The 14,475-nt window shown below is 46.1% G+C and overlaps 1 long non-coding RNA gene across 1 annotated transcript in view; it reads right to left on the bottom strand.

Annotated features, from left to right (window-relative positions):
• Positions 1 to 4,596: 4,596 nt before the first annotated feature.
• Positions 4,597 to 14,475, bottom strand: part of LOC144756319 (uncharacterized) — a 114,869-nt gene continuing 104,990 nt past the window's right edge. The window contains exons 3-4 of the long non-coding RNA XR_013595127.1: positions 7,760 to 7,940; positions 4,597 to 4,729 (exon numbers count right to left, since the gene is read on the bottom strand). This is a non-coding gene — a long non-coding RNA (uncharacterized LOC144756319). The remainder of the gene's footprint in view (positions 4,730 to 7,759; positions 7,941 to 14,475) is intronic.

The raw sequence follows: 14,475 nt of genomic DNA, 5'->3' as shown, positions 1-14,475 counted from the left end.
AGGGAGGTGAGACGACCTGTACCCAACCCTTTTTATTCCGGTGGATACATCTTCCTGCAGACTCCTCACCTTAGGAACAAACCAATACCTCCCTCAGAGGTAGAATGGAGTAGAGCATGTTAACCAAGGAAGTCACGCAAAAATGACCATGTAATCACCAGGGAGATGTCTGCAATCAGGATATCTCTGGAAAGGGCCATGGAGACAGCTGTGGCACTAGTGGAATGTACATATCTGCTCTACAGAGGCTCTTTCTTGGCCAAGGCCTAGCAGATCTTGATACAGAGGATGACCCAATGAGAAATGGTATGTTGGGTCATAAGCCACAAGCTTATGCTTCTTAGCTCTGACAGTCAACAAACAGCTGATCATCTAAAACATCTTAAAGAGTGGGATCACTGTAATAGGACACTGCACGTCTAGGGTCTAGACTATGCAGACAGTTCTCCTCCTTGGATAGCTATGAATGAGGGAAGAAGGATAATAGACTGAGCCATATGAAATAAACGTCCTTTGGTCAGAAGAATGGTAAGGTGCGAAGAACCAATGAATCCTCAGAAAAAACTACGAAACATGGGTGAACTGAGAGGGCTTGAAGTTTCCGACTTACTTCGAGATGCGGCTTCCACTTGTGGTCCTCTACTAAATGATGAGTGAAAGCATCCACTTTGATTTAGTGAAAGCCCCCTAGATCAACCATTTCTGGGAAGATTCCCTGATGCTGTGCTCATTCCACAGACAAATCACCTCCCAACGTAGAGTCCATAAATCAATCAATGAAAGAATTATATAGCAAGGCAAATCACACATGAGGGTCTCAAGGCGCTGGGGTTGCTGCTAGCTTTGTGGCGAACTGTTCATTTGAACAGCCAGGTCTTGAGCCCTTTCCTGAATTGCTGGAGCAATGTGGTGGTCCTGAGTGCAGGGGAATGTTGTTCCAAACTTTGGCCGCCAGGTGTGAAAAGGAGCATCTTCCGCTGTTGCTTTGGCGGATCCAGGGGTGTCTGCGAGGAAGAGGGAGGAGGATTGTAGGTGTCTGGTTGCTTAAACCCACACCATCCTGTCTGTTGATAAAATGTATGGTAGTGATGATCTGTGACAGACTATGACTGTTTCTCCCTGAGATGAGCCAACAGTTAGAGTTTAAATTATATGCGGCTCCTGCGCGACGAAGACCAAACGCCCCACATACTAATATAGTTAGGATGGGTCCCTCAGCCCAGCAATTGCCCATTTGTTTCAGTGTATCCTGAGCCTGCGGTGGCTGAAAGACACAACCAGCTAGAAGATTCTGGAGGGATCCACCCAGTAGTGTAGATCTTGTAGATTTCCTAACTGGTCTGAAGCGTACAAGGATAATTCAAAAGATGAGGTGTGCAGGGAAATGTATCAATTAGAATAGGGCATTGTGCATTCTTTTTATGGATGGCGGAATGGTGAGGGTGACGTAGGTTTAGGAGATGTTCAAGTCATTCTAGAAGTTAAATAGTTCTCTTGGTAGGTCTTCAGAGGTGTTAATGTTGGTAAACAAATCTGCTTCTTTTGTCCTGGAGCAAAGAGCCTTTTAAGCGCATCTGTCAGGTGGTGAATTTGGCAGATGGTTGAGTTTTAATCTATTGCTTTTAAAGGACCATTCCCTTCTGTTTCATTGGCTTTAAATCATTGGTGTACCAACTGAGCACAGACATTTTTGTGAGCCTTGTGCGTGGCTAGTTTCTTGAGTGCTGTGGCCTCTCTGCCAGGGCAGTCCTCCGGGCCCTTTGGAACTCGGGTGCACCTACGCAATCACTGAGACAGGTTCTCAGACTTTTCGTCTTGGGACAGTCACTCACGCACTCTGTACTGGTGACTGATGTGCAGTGACACCTTCTCTTTTAAGTGTTGGGTACCCCCCTCCCTGCATCCTCTTCTTTTTGTGGCCCAGCTCCTCTTGTAACATCTGTCTTGTATGGGAGGCTGCCACTGTTAAGGTTATTCTTAAAAGACCCTACTCTCTACCTCACCTCCCTGTTTGTTTAAATGCCCCACCTACACCTACCAGGGCGAGCTATCCCGCGATGTGGACCAGGTGGTAAGGTCCATCCATTAGAAGCCAGAGGCAGCAGTTCTTTCTCTTGTCATTACAAACGCTGGTTCCTTCTGCAAGCACTCGGAATTGTCAAATGCTTCATTTTGAGGATTTGGCTCTCAGGGCACAGCAAGGTTGAACTCTCAAGGCTGACTCTTTCAAGTGGTGGGGGTTACACTGTTTAGATCCAGCTAGAATATGTATCACCTTACAAAGAAATAAAAATGGCCCAGGCAGCCATAGTTTATTACTTATATCAAATTTCTTAGTAGCTGATGAAAATCTGCTGGCATTAACAATTATTGTTATCTTCGGTGGTTGCTAGGTGACTGTGAACAGTTAGAAAACCCTTTGTCGGATGGCCTCTGTCACTGAATCCCGCCAACCAAAAGTGTTCTAAACAGCGAACGGTGGACCTGGCGCCACCTCGCCTATGCGTAAGACTGCGCTCGCTATTCTCAGCATTAAATACTACAGCTGTGATTTCCTGTCCTCGAGCAAGCAAATCACACTTCTGCATGGCCCAGCATGTCAGAAATGAGCGCGAGTTCTGAGGCCTCTAGATGCCTCTTCTGCTTTGGCCAGGTGCCTGTATGAAAACAAAACATGTTTCAGGGAAATAGAAAACATGGCATCTGGTACCATCTAGTGGTCAGGAGACACAAACCGCTTCATTAATAAAGAAACTGGTAGGTTTGCTTTCAACCAGAAAGCTATTAATCTCACAAGGGAGCGAAACCTGCGATGCCCTCCCTAGTGACGCCATGCCCAGGCAGGACTGTCGCCGTATTTGACCGCACAACCAAATGTGGCCGGCCCCCTTCAACCTCAGTGAATATAAGACTGAAACGACAGGCCTTGGGCTCCATTGGAAATCAGATGTTGCACTTTGGTTACAGTACTTAAACAAGCATTGGTAATGCAATAGGACCCGCAATTACGCGAGACCTTTTGCTTTGAAAACAGGAGTGCCGGCGGGCAAGAGAAGGCACGAGCACGAACGAAGGGGGACAGGGGGGCCCAAGGAGTCACGGACTGTGGGAGGGGGTAGGGAGGGACGAGAAAAAAGTAGTCTGTGCAGTAAAGGGGCCATTAGCCATGGAAGAATACAAATGCCTGACATGACTGTCATGGAGAGGGACAAACAAGCTTAAAACCAATCGGAAGGCAGCATTTATAACCTAAGCCAATGAAGATGGGCCGGAGAGTGGGTGGAGCTTCCAAGAAGCTTCCATACTATAGTGTATACTGCATGCCTCGCAAAGCGATGGCAGCGAATTTGCGCTGTAACACTAGCCAAGACCTAAAAAAGCGGGCTGGGGTGGCAGAAGATTAATTGTGGACACAACCACACTCTGGAATTTCCTTCCCCTGGAACTGAAAAGGAAAACTGACCTGAATTAAAACGTGGCTTTTTAACCAATAATCCTATTCTCCCCCTCATGGCAGTTCTTCTCTCTGAGCCAGCGCCTCAACACCGTCAGGTATTAGATGCGCTATACAAATTTCATTTTAAACTACAGCCTCAGAGGATGGATAATCTTCAGGAAATGTCATTCGAAAGGAAAATGTCCCAATCGCAATATCTTGCCTGGTCTATGTGCTGAATTTAATAGTTACAAATTCTCTAAATTAACACAGCTTTGCCAAGCGTTTCCAAAGCAAGGGGAGAAAGAGAGGCCTAAATAATGAGGTTGCTAGGCCACTGTATTAAATGCTATTACATTAACGCTGCTGTATTATTATTATAATATCAATGATGCTCAGCTAGATCACAAAGAACACTTTAAAGTAAACCATGCAAGTCTATTAAAGAAGATATGTTGACCATTGTTGATGTAGATACACTGCATAGCCTTGGCCTTTGTACTCATTATCTCTTACTCATTGTTCAATTGAAAGACTAAACTCGTTTTTAATAATTGTTAGCATAGGTTGTGACTGTTATATTTTCAGGGTGGACATTCATGTGCATTGTGTTTTAATTCGTCCCAGTAAGTATTCGGTTTTGATGATTTCAAAGGAAGAGAACATTTCTAGCAACAATCTCTTTCTGAGAGATGCAGGTCTCCATTGGGTTTACTTATTGTTAGGGAGACATTGAATCTCTCCAGAGGGGCGAATTTGTTGCTGCCAATGGGATATAACTTTTCCGCTAGTGGGAGGTCCAAGAAGTGTTTGTCCTGCCTAAGATACAGCTGAAAGATTGGGGGAGGCGGTGTAAGTTGCAAATCACTTGATAACTGGCTATCCATTATGTATTGGTTCTTTTCCTGAGATTTTTCAAGTGGTTAGAAGGAGTGCCATCCTCACTAACGTGTTAATTAATTTGAAATTTGCTGAGAAAGTGTGTTATTTCCTGCTGAATCCAGGTCGCCTGATGCTGCAAAAATTGGTCAATTAGTGCAGCTTGGGGTCCCACTCACAAAAATTCGCTGGCCAACAATTTTCATCTCTGTAAATTATGCCTTATCACCCAAACAAACAAGTACGTGACAGAGAGCATTTTTTAATGTTTTCTTTATTTTTCAGGTGTATTGTGTGAAGGGATTTCTCTTCTCCTCTGTCAATCATCAGCCCACTAGACTTGCTGAAAGCTAGCTTTCTTCACGGGATTGCAGTTTGGAGACCGGCTGCAAGACATACTTGCATGCGAACCAACTGCAAGAGAAAAAACACCAATATTAAGTGTGCTGAAACAGACGTGGTGATCTTACTGCCAACAACCATGTCTACCAATTTCCCATTTTAAAAGTTTTCCCATCATTCTGTAAATGTAACTATCTACCGACGCACCACAAGTGTGTATAAAGCTAAGGAGACCAGAGGAGTCTGAAAAACATGAGGCAGGGGGTTGGGTAGTTGTGATAGGTCTGTTCCTCCTCCCCTTTCGGTCACACCCTCTCATTTTCCACCACAATTGTCTCTGCTTACCTCCCTTCTACTATGTCCAAAAGAGGTTAACATCTTGGGAGACCAACAATAAGTGCCTTGCTGTACATGGTAGTCCAACTTCCATTTTGTAAGGAACATTACCAACTTTCCTTCGCTACAGTTAGATCTCCAATCCGTTTCCCTTCCAAACTGTTCAGTGTGAGATAACTAAAAGGTTTGCAGCTCCGCATTGGGCAGGGGCAGGGGAAACCTTCAAAAGAAAGCCTTACTGAGACCGACCCTGAACCGCAAAGGTCAGATTGAACACCCACTGCTGTTATAATTGTACCAGTACCATCTGAATAACTTAACGTCGACAATGCTGTGGCTTAACAAAGCCACGCTTAGCACAACACCCTCTGCTCTCTTTGGGCCAATATCACAAATGTGATGGTTTAGAAGTACAAAATCTACTCATGTAGAGTTACTTCTATGTTTCGTATATCTTCTATTTCTACTTTTAATATATACAGGCGCACAAGCTGGTTCAGAATTTCTACCCATGCGCTTCCATTAAACTTTGAGGTGTTGCCTCAGCCGTCCCACTATATAAAAGGGCCTACTCCTGCATTTATTAGCAGTAGTTCCATGCTGCAATACTAACTGTAAGGGTTTTGCAAATCCCCACCAAAGTACTAATTGGTGGTTACTTCATTTTCATGGCCATCCCTGGCAGAATTCCCCAAATTTTCCCCTCTACCCTCAGGCTACAAAGCAGCAGATTCCCCATGATAGCGGAATCAGCCTTCATAAGCACAGTTTTATGGGAGTGCAATCCAGTGCTTAATTTGTGCAATATTAAGTGCCAGCGCTCTGACCAGGAGGCCACTGCAGATTGCACTATCTATCACCCTTGTCATTCCTGCCAAAACAACTACTTACCATCAGATTATTCCAGGTCCACAAAGCTAAAGGAATGGCTGGGGAGGTAGGAGTTAGCAATTTTAATGTATATTGTATTCCTGAACAACCGTTGTTCTGCTCAACTCTAAATTAGATGAGCACCTGAAAGTACTGGCTCAAATTAAGCACTGGTGCAATCCCTTTTTGCAGTGTGCCTTTTTGTGCTCCTAAATAGTAAGTGAGTGCAGAAAAAAAGTGTGACTCAGGCATTGGATTCCCATCACAGTCATTAGGGTATTTTTTCACTCTGCCTGAAGGTGTACATGTATTGTATGTCTATAACACTGAGCTGCTTGGTTTTGAGAGTGCAACAAATAACAAGCATTGTCAAAGCCAATAGGTCTCGGCAAACCGAGAGCTATTCGCTTTGTCAATGGCAACCTCCTATAGCTATGCTGAATAGCAGCACGGCTGCTATTCAACATGGCTGAAAGTCATGTAAAAATGCTGAGCATATGGCGTTCACTTCAGTTTTTCCCTGAGAATGTGAGTTTGTGTTTGAAGATCTGTATAATGAGAGTGCTGCTTGTGCATGCATCATCTGGCCTATACATTGAGAATGAGTGCCTGAGTAAAGGTCTAAATACTGACACTGCCGTGTGTGCCTGCACACAGGCCAAGTTTACACAGAATGTGTGTGTGTGTGTGTGCGCACGCACCGGAACAGTCTGTACACTAACAATGTGTGTGATTCCAGGCCTATATACGGACAGTGTCGTATGCGCCTGCGAAGCTCTCATTCCCTGAGTAGGTTTGTGTGTGTGTGTGTGTGTGTGTGTGTGTGCATGCTGAGGTTTGTATAGTTGTAAATGCCCAGCCTGGATAACACAAAAGTCTCGTCGAGTACTAGAGCTGCGTTGTGAAAAAGTGGGTGATATTTTGGCAACCCAAATGTTGAGAGTAAGGCTATTTAAGGAAAGCTTTAGAGGGGGTCAGTCTCACTACACATGGACCCTTGCTTTCTTACAGACTCAGCTGGAGCAAAGTTTATTCAAATGAAGTACGTAGACGCATGATGATAATATCTTTGTTATTGATGTGTTTTTATTAAGCACCACCCTGTTGCTTTATTGCCACTATCTGGTCGGTTTGCAACGAAGGAGAGTGACCGACTGAATGCTACTAAGAAAGCAATAGAAAGGGCAGAGGATGTGGCGTAACGGCTACATAGCTGGACCTTGAAGCAGGCTAAACATCCTGTGATTATGGGAAAGTCACTTAATCTCTCCCTGCCTAAAAATGAATGTGACATCTGTAATGAATTTGGTGCTCATGTAAAGTGCTCTGATATCGCTATCCTGAAAAATCCCCCCTAAAAAAGGAATGATTGTGGAAGTGCTTACACGTTACAGAGGTGGGGGAGGACAAAGATGCACTCTGTAAAGTATTTAAACTAAACATCATGCACACCAGTGAAATAAATAATGCAGCTTTCAGATGCGAGGGTTATATGGCTGGGGTTGTGATGGGGCAGGTGGAAGCGGTAAAGAGGCGACGATGGACTGAGTGAGCGAAACAACAACACTCGTGTGGGGTGCTGAAACACAACGAAAAAAGTAGCACTTAAAACAGGAGCTGTGGATGAACAGAAGTACTTGGTCCATGCTCTAGGGAAGGGATAAACACAAAAAGAGGCATGACACATGCATACCATGAACAAATAGGGACAAAGGATATGAGAGCAATGATGGAGCAAGCAAATGGTAAGCTCATGGGAGGGCTGAAGCCCACAGATTGAATACAACACGCGTGCACTGTCTAGCCGAGACCAAATAAGAGGAAAGAACGTTGTGGCCCTAAGGATAAAACAGAGGAAAGAACCAGAAGGCAGAAATAAAGCTATGCCATATTTACCTCAGAGAGTCCACAGATGTCCCAGTAATAAGTCTTTCCATATGGCTTCTTCAGACCCAGTGTTTTCATCTTCTCAGGTTTGCGGTCAGACATAAGGTGACATGCCCCTTGCAAAACGACAGTGCACTCCACACTATTCAAATCTTGTCATCTCCAGCTGCGTCTCAGGGCAAAACGTACCCTAACAGGACAGATATGTGCAGACCATTAATGGACAAAAGTGCAGGGGTAAAAAAAGAACCCATAACACATACGAATGGAGAGAGAGAGGGGAACTGCCACCAAACACACACCTGCTACTAGTAGTTATGCACCTGGAAAAAAGCATTCTAGCATCTACTATGGGTCCTGCTAGGCGGAGGTGCTTTTTGTAAGATTAGAAATGTTCATCTTGACTGACATACATCGTCGTTCGGTATCTCTGCGGGGTTCAAATTGCTAATATCAATTTGCGCCAAGTTTCACACCAGGCCTTTTACATCACAGAAAGATAATAAGGGGTTGGAAGAAAGAATATTTCTCGGCAACAGGACGTTTCACTTTGCGACTGGAGAAAGATGAATAACACTGCCGAAATATTATATAGTTGAAATCAGTACTTTTCCTTCGTACAACGCATGTTTTCTAATTCCATTGTGTTGTTGAAGTTACAAATACATTCAATATATCTTGGTACAAAACATGTTTAACACAATTGCCTGCATCCAGCCTCTAATGAGACGAACACCTGCTGCACATGACTTCTGGTTGTGGGCATGAGTGGACTGGCTGCATGCCCATCTATGCCCAGCTTCTTGCACACCCACCTCTCCACTCCATGTGGGGTGCACATGCGTCAGGCCATGTGTAGCACTCTGTATGCAGGACCTGTGCTCGCCCAAGGGTACTGAACCAGGTGCATAGGGCCTTTAGCAATGCATATAACGGTTTGGGTGCAAAGTCGGCCAGAGGCCAGGCCATGAATCAGCCCCATGCCACTGAACCAGTTATGCACAACCTTTGATCATGCCCTGCGAACCATGGGCAAAAGGTATTGCCAATGGTCAGGCGCTGAACCTCCCCAGGGGTCCAGTGCCCACTGCACATGGTCAGTGCTTGGCATAGTTGCTTTGTGTATTTTGTATTGTTTTAAAAAAAAATGTAGGATGTGTAAAATAAAATATGTTGTATTTATTTAAATTAATTGTGGATTTACATGTTTTTTACGCCATTGGAGGGGAAGTGCAAGGGGAAATACTCTAATCCCAATGTCCACCATAGTTGCTTTTAGGAGCACTGTCAGGAGGTGGGCAATCTAATTAACTTAATGTGATATTTGTATTAAGCACAAATGGGCAAATGAGACTCGCACTCCTTCCTTTATTCTATATGGTACATTGTGTTTTGGTGCTGACTGGTATCGTCTCCTGGGCTTGAGATGTACAATCATTTAATGTTACACGCGTTCTCCTCAAACTGTGAAAAACGTCCCCAGTCTGCACTCATTTCTTTGACAGTTCAATCATTCTGATCCAGAATAATAAAACAAACATACTCTTTATATTTTGATGTTCTTTACTTTATTTTATTCGTTATCCATTCCTTGTATGTTTTTGAATAGTAATGTTACTTTCACATTACAATTTATACAAATCCGCTTTGTGCCCAATGCATTTCGGTCTAGGCCCTCCGTCAGGGGCTTTCTCCTGCAAATATAATTGTATATTGATCTTAGAAACTGCATACCAACTGATAAGTCTATAAGTGCAGTATTTCAAGGTGAATAATGACATATTTTGCTATAAAATAGTCTGCAACGCTTAGTTTCAAGCGTGGGTAAACTTAAGTTTAAAGCCCAATCTACTGGAGGTCGTTTACGTAGTGCATAGTAAGGTAAAGGCGGTAAAAGATTGTGAGGGATCATGCTCCGTGATTTGGAGTGAAATGCAGCAAACATTTCTGGTGCACCACCCGAAAATGAATGAATAACCATTGTGACCACCTACCGATAACCAAATCAATATTCATGCTGGCTAATGAAAACTATTACCATAAAGTATAGAAATGAGATAAGACCCGTGCAATCGATGTTAATCAGTGCAAGAGTAGTGAGTGTACCTTGAGAATAGGTCACTATTGAGACGCCACGTTCCTTCTGTTTAAGTAGTTAGACTTCGTGCATTCAACTAGAACATAATACCGAGAGGTTATCACTTTTTCTCAAATGGTTATGTGTGTTCTAACGCGAACGCAGTAATCTACCTTATTTATGTATACGTTCAGTTTAACCAAGATAATGCCCTCTTTGTCTCTTCAGTGCTTACGTGTTAGCAGTTCGGTGAAAAACGTGCTGACGTGGTGTATCGGAAGTGTACAAACAAAGTATTTTAAAGAACATTGAAAACGTCTCACCGCTACAGTGAAGAGGAAATCATGATCATAGAAAGTGAACTAAGTCCCTAAGCAGGGACGGCTCTAGGCTCATGGCAGCCCTGGGCAGGGAGCGAAGGTAGGGGGCCCTGGAAGAGGGTGTCCGGGCGGGGCAGAGGCCCCCAGAGCTTAGTAATGTGTTTAATAAAACGTCCAGAAAAGGAGTTAGATGACCAGTACCTGCTGCTGCTCCTACCCTTCCGAATTCGTCTCAGAACAATAACATTTAGGAGGAGGAGGTTATTGTGACACACGACGCGAGGGACTGGCATAGACGGCTGCAGTGCCAGGCTAATACATTAATAATACAGCAAGTTGTAATGTGAGTGGCCTCATACATGTGGTGATGACTAGAAATGACAAAAGGCCCAATCTCTGTAATGGCTGGTCATGGAGTGCCAGTCGGGGCTCAACGTGAAAGGCTGAGTGTGGCCTAAAATACGTGCGCCTACTCACAATTATTACTAGTACTGGCAAAGGTTAAAATGGCTAGGTAGGGGTGACACGATTTAAACCAAACGCGGGCGTGCTCGCGTTTCATAAATGCTGGCAATGGTTACACAGTCAAACATGGTCATTGTATGCAGGGGAGGGGCCTCCTGAGTTAGAGAAAGTTCCCCGCCTGACAAAGGTTTACAAAAATGGGCACATGCTGTTGCGGTATTATTTAAAGGCGGGGGGGCGGGGAGGGTGGGGGGGGGACACCTCCTGATAAATGAGAGAGGTGGGGGCGGTAGGCCATCGTCTAATCCTCAGACGGGACACGCAGGGTGTCGTGCAGCAAAAAGAATCGGTAAAAAGCCGGTTCAGCTATGGGTGTGTGCCTTCTTGTCTGGCGCAAATTGCAAAAAACACAGTTGATGGACAGAATGTAGAACAATGTCATACATTCACCCAGTACAAGGATCTGGGCCTAAATCCATCGTTTTTTTTGCACTCCACACCACCCTGGGTTAGACACTGGCTATATGCAAATCAGCTCTGACCCTGTGCCTCATGGGTACAGTCCAGTCCGAACTACCAAGTCATGTCTTTCCCAGACCGGAATCAAGCATCCAAGGACCGGTTTCTGGCTATCAGCCTTCATCAGCCTGGATAGCTTGACTCCAGTGGTGTGGAGAGCCTGGGACTCAGGTCTGAGCATCCCCAGCACACTCTGGGTGAAATTGCAAAAAACACAGTTGATGGACAGAATGTAGAACAATGTCATACATTCACCCCAGTACAAGGATCTGGGCCTAAATCCATCGTTTTCTTGCACTCCACACCACCCTGGGTTAGACACTGGCTATATGCAAATCAGCTCTGACCCTGTGCCTCATGGGAACAGTCCAGTCCGAACTACCAAGCCATGTCTTTCCCAGACCGGAATCAAGCATCCAAGGACCGGTTTCTGGCTATCAGCCTTCATCAGCCTGGATAGCTTGACTCCAGTGGTGTGGAGAGCCTGGGACTCACGTCTGAGCACTCGGCACAGTTGATGGACAGAATGTAGAACAATGTCATACATTCACCCCAGTACAAGGATCTGGGCCTAAATCCATCGTTTTTTTGCACTCCACACCACCCTGGGTTAGACACTGGCTATATGCAAATCAGCTCTGACCCTGTGCCTCATGGGTACAGTCCAGTCCGAACTACCAAGCCATGTCTTTCCCAGACCGGAATCAAGCATCCAAGGACCGGTTTCTGGCTATCAGCCTTCATCAGCCTGGATAGCTTGACTCCAGTGGTGTGGAGAGCCTTGGACTCACGTCTGAGCATCCCCAGCACACTCAGGGTGAAATTGCAAAAAACACAGTTGATGGACAGAATGTAGAACAATGTCATACATTCACCCCAGTACAAGGATCTGGGCCTAAATCCATCGTTTTTTTGCACTCCACACCACCCTGGGTTAGACACTGGCTATATGCAAATCAGCTCTGACCCTGTGCCTCATGGGTACAGTCCAGTCCGAACTACCAAGCCATGTCTTTCCCAGACCGGAATCAAGCATCCAAGGACCGGTTTCTGGCTATCAGCCTTCATCAGCCTGGATAGCTTGACTCCAGTGGTGTGGAGAGCCTGGGACTCACGTCTGAGCATCCCCAGCACACTCAGGGTGAAATTGCAAAAAACACAGTTGATGGACAGAATGTAGAACAATGTCATACATTCACCCCAGTACAAGGATCTGGGCCTAAATCCATCGTTTTTTTGCACTCCACACCACCCTGGGTTAGTCACTGGCTATATGCAAATCAGCTCTGACCCTGTGCCTCATGGGTACAGTCCAGTCCGAACTACCAAGCCATGACTTTCCCAGACCGGAATCAAGCATCCAAGGACCGGTTTCTGGCTATCAGCCTTCATCAGCCTGGATAGCTTGACTCCAGTGGTGTGGAGAGCCTGGGACTCACGTCTGACGCAGCGTAGGCCAAATGAAGCAGAGGGGTATCGAGCAGCAAGGTCGCTTACCTTACAATGCCGGCCGTGCTCAGGATTTAGAAAACGCCGGTGCCGGTTGAGGAGCCGAAATATAATTGGTGTGTGCGCGTGGACGCATGAACGTGCGACGTCATAATTTCTAACACTTAGGCAGAGTCAGCACAAGACTACAGTATTGGCGTGGTGGCCCCTGGGGTTTGGGGGCCCTATGCAGGTGCACAGCTTGCACATGCCTAAGGCCGGCCCTGCCCTAAGGGAATTCTATTTAAAAGACATGGGAAACATCTATTTACCCGGCGAATTGAAAGGAATAGTTCATCTAAACCATGGTTTCACAAACTTTCTCTCAGGGGCCAAATTTACAGTGTGGTTTGTGGCCGAGGGCCACACCGGTGGGGGCGGCGTCAGAGGGGAAGGAGGCGGGGCTAAAGCAAAAAAAAAAAAACTGTGACCATGTGTTCAACAGGTCCCTGCAGCAGACGGGAAACATCCTTTACAACGCAACTTTTACCACGGATAGGGAATATATTTAATTTACTATCCAACACCTTCCCTACTATCCACGGGGACTGGAGTTGGAATAGTAAATTAAACTATTCACTATCCAGCACCCCAAAGCGCTATGCGTTGTAAAGGCATGCGTTGTAAATACCGCGTTGTAAAGGCATGCGTGGTAAAAGCATGCGTTGTAATGTCATACATCCGCAGCAGACGCCTTCGTCCACTAAGCCGCCAGACCCGGCATACACATCTCCATCTCTATCTTACTCTCTCTCTCTGTCTCCCTCCATTCTCTCTATCTCGCTCTCTCCCTCTGTCTCACTCACTCACTCTGCCTGTCTCGCTCTCTCTCTTCCTCCCTCTCTTTCTCCCTCCCTCTTTATCTCCCTCCCTCCGTCTGTCTCCCTCTGAGCCAGGTCTGGTGGCTCAGTGGACTAATGCATCCACTGCAGGGGCCTGTGTTCGACCTCATGGTCACAGGTTCAAATCCCGGCGGGTCCACTCAGCCTCTCATCCATTTGAGGTCGATAAAATGAGTACCATTGAGTTGGGTAACAATATACATCTGTTATTTCAGCGCTAAGATACCCCGTTGCTGGGGTGAACGTGCTCTTTGCAAATACACCTGATATGTTATGTTGCCCTCCTTCCTCTGTCTCCCTCCCTCTCTCTCCATCCCTCTGTCTCTCTGTCTCCCTCCCTCTCTGTCTCCCTCTGTTTCTCTCTGTCTCCCTCTCTCTGTCTCCCTCTGTTTCCGTCCCTCTTTCTCCCTCCATCTGACTCCCTCTCTCCCTCCCTCTCCGTCTCCCACTCTGTCTCCCACTCTGCCTCCCACTCTGTCTTCCACTCTGTCTCCCTCTCTATTTGTCTGTCTCCCTCTCTATTTGTCTCCCTCCCTCTGTCTCTCCCTCCATCTGTCCCCCACTCTCTCTGTCTCCCTCCCACTTTGTCTCCCTCACTCTGTCTCCCACTCTCTTTCCCTCCCTCTCTCTATCTCGCTCTATCCCTCTGCCTCTCTCCGTCTGTCTCCCTCCGTCTGTCTCCCTCCGCCTGTCTCCCTCTGTCGCCCTCCTCCGTCTGTCTCCCTCCCTCTCTGTCTCCCTGTTTCATTCCCTCTGTCTCCCTCCCTGTCTCCCTCAATCTGTCTCCCACTCTCTCTGTATCCCTCCCTCTCTGTCTCCCACTCTGTCTCCTTCCCTCTGTCCCCACTCTCTTTCCCTCCTTCTGTCTCCCTCCCTGTCTCCCTCCCTCTGTCTCCCTCCCTATCTCTGTTTCCCTCCCTATCTCTGTCTCCCTCTCTCTCTCTCTGTCTCACTCTCTGTCTCCCTCTCTATCTGTCTCCCTCTGTCTCTCTCCCTCTGTCTCCCTCCCTCTGT

Source organism: Lissotriton helveticus, chromosome 5_1 (assembly GCF_964261635.1).
Source record: "Lissotriton helveticus chromosome 5_1, aLisHel1.1, whole genome shotgun sequence".
Classification (NCBI taxonomy): domain Eukaryota; kingdom Metazoa; phylum Chordata; class Amphibia; order Caudata; family Salamandridae; genus Lissotriton; species Lissotriton helveticus.
This window is presented reverse-complemented; position numbering and strand designations above follow the sequence as displayed.